Source organism: Nesoenas mayeri, assembly GCF_963082525.1.
Source record: "Nesoenas mayeri genome assembly, chromosome: 3".
NCBI classification, from domain to species: Eukaryota; Metazoa; Chordata; class Aves; order Columbiformes; family Columbidae; genus Nesoenas; species Nesoenas mayeri.
The window spans coordinates 5,002,702-5,005,825 of NC_137544.1; positions in this window are offsets into that span (position 1 = coordinate 5,002,702).

A 3,124-nucleotide genomic window follows, 5' to 3' on the forward strand; every position below is an offset into this window, starting at 1 on the left:
TCATGTGAAGAGCAGATGTCTGGATTCTCAGTACTTCTCTGTCTGTAATGATCCATCTATAATTGGAAATGGGGGACAGACACCAAATCCGACGTTCCTCTTCCATCGCAACTTATATCTGTTGTCTGAAACAATAGGCTGCAGAAGTCTGCCTCAATAGGACAGTAAAAAACATTATCTGTTACATAGTTACATATATCTACAGACATATATGTGACTATATATACATATACACACATATATAGACTTAGACTTATGCACAGGCATATAAAGATATATACGTATACACAGTTGCACAGATGTACATATACATGCACATATGCACACATATACCTCAGAACACAAAACTTTTTCTATGCACAGACATACACAGATTGGCACATTTATATATGTAAATTATATATATTCTTGCATACGTAGGCACATGTATATTACACGTTAAATATGCATGTATACATACAAACCTGGTCAATTTATATAGGAGTGTATATAAATGCATATTTGCGTATATATTTATACATCTGCACGTATATATGTGGATATACAGTGATCAAATATATGTATTATGTAGTGCATATATCCGCTATTTTAGTAGATGGATAGATAGATAGATAGATAGATAGACAGACAGACAGACAGACGGACAGATAAAGAGAAATAATAGATAAATGAATGAATTTTTTTTCAATCCTATTTATATTAAAATAAAGAATAAGTTGCCTCTGCACTAGGTGATTCATCATCTACAACGAGATATTATGCTTTTCCCCCCATGCAAAGCGCTTTTATTTACATGTCCAGAAATTATCCTCTTATATGCAGTAAAACACCAAAACAGCGTCTCATCAAGCACATTCAAGCAAATCTAAAAGGACTGAATTTAGATCAATGCTTTCCGTTTGAAAGCCTTACACTTCAGACTTGGGCTGTATATTTTATAACTTGGAAACACTTTTTCCGGGGAAAAATAAAAATCAGTCTAGCAACCCCTCCTCTGCACACGTTTGAATAGCGCTTAGCTACTTTCTGAAAGCGAGTAAAAAACAGAGTTGGATTTGTGCCTTTCCCGGGTAGCTCTTGGTTTGGAAGAAGAGAGGAGGAGTTGGACCATTTTTAACCTTTAATTTTTTTTTTTTTTTTCCCCAAGCAAACCTTCCTTCTCATTGTCCGACTTTTTTTTTTTTTTTTTTTTTTTGACACGTTGTACCGCAAAGAGGCGACCTGCAGGCAAGCAGAGCCCATCTCTGCCTTTGAAAGGAAACAATTGAGCTTTGCAGTGGGCTGGTGCAGCAGGAGGGGAGGCAAAAAGGGGGAGAAAAAGAAAGACACAGAGGCAGAGAGACAGAGAAAAAGAAGGTGCTCCTAAATGCAAGGTCCTCTCTCTGGAAATGTCAGGCTTTATACGGTTCCTACAAATCTTTGTTATTCTGCATGGGATCCTATAGGAAAGTGCATAATGTCCTTTGTACTTCCAAAGTTCCTACAGGTAAAGATGCTTTTATATATATAATCTCGGAAACAAGGAGAACTTCATCAGGACACACTTCTGGTGGTGTTTTGTTGGCTCGTGGGAAGGGTGGGCTCTTGTTTTTTTTCTTCACTGTGGCCTCAAATTAAAGCAGAAAGTATAAAATCATCCCTTTTCCCCACAGTCTCTAAAGCTGTCGCTCCTCGCACACCCCCGTTTCAAAGTGTACATCTTGTAAAAACTCAGCCCTCAAAAGGCAAGAGAAAAGTAGCAGATAGATATTATAACAGGAGCTGGACAACGATGGAAGTTGCTAAAGCAGAGATGGGTCTTTTTTTTTTTCTCAGCACAGACACGGCTGCATGGAGGAGGAGGAGAAAAGGGCACATCTTTGAGGGGGTTGGACATATCATTTCAACCGAAACGATAGTGTTAAAAAATGCTTAAAAAGGAGAAAGGATGGATGAGATTTGCATGTGGATGTGCGGAGATACCCGTGCAGCCACCCCCTTATGCACCTATAGATCTGAATGACCCTCTTAGAAAAATACCAGGCTCATAAAGGGATAGTTTGCCATCACTTTTGTTAAAGTCTTTGAGTCATGTCCTGGAAGGCTGGCACAGGGCAGAGCGAATGTTCTTCCTGTCAGCTAATGCTTTACAGTTTCGTGGCACTCTGAATTAAATATGCTGGGGGAGGGGAGAGGAGGGGAGAGAAAAAAAAGAAGAAACTAAAATAGATTTGACGACCACTGGCTTTCTGCTATCAGAATGGTATAGACTAAATTCTTACTTTCAAGTCCCACTACTATTACATTTCGCTTGCACTTGCAAAACATGACAAAAGTGTCTGAAGTGATAATTTAGAAAATTAAATTGAACAAAGGTACTTCGCGGTGTTTTTTTTTTTTTGGTGCTTGTTTTGCACCTCCCATCCCCGCAGCTTCTTTAAGCTATTTCAAATGGGAAGACTTGCATCAATTTATACCCGAAACGTGCAATAAACCACGGGTCCAAAACGCAAGACGCGTACTCAGAACTGACCATTACAAGCTGCAGTTTCAAACCTAAAAAAAAAAAAAAAGGGGTGGGGGCGGGGGTGGAACCATACGTTTTTTCGGCACTTTTGGGTCATAGTTTTTTTTTACAATCTCTTCGAACGAAAGCTCCGTTTTTTCCAGCGGTGAGCTGAGCAAGGGCACTGCAGCCTCAGCTTGGCAGCTGTAATTGCAAAGGAATATATGTTATTTTTTTGGCTTTAAGGAAAAAAAAAGGATACCTTTACACACAGCACTGCCTGTGCCGGAGGAACCCCCCACTTCTCCGTTCCAATCGCAGCGGCCCCACGGCCGCGGAGAACCGGGCGCTGCAGAGACGCATTGAGCGGGGCAGCGGCGCCCTCTGATGGGGGTTTCCCTCCGAAAGATGCTGCTTCTCCCCCCCGCCCAATACCGGTCATACCCATCGCTGGGAGTTCCACACAGCCAAATATTCCCTCTGCTAGAAATTATGCTGATAGCAGTGTTTTTTCTGCGAGGGTAAAGCTACAGGTTCTTATTCACATTGTGGTGGGTTTTTTTTGTTTTGTTTTTTTTTTTTTGTGTGTGTTTTTTTTTTTTTTTTTAAAACAGACCGTTCGGTCTTTGAACCTGTACC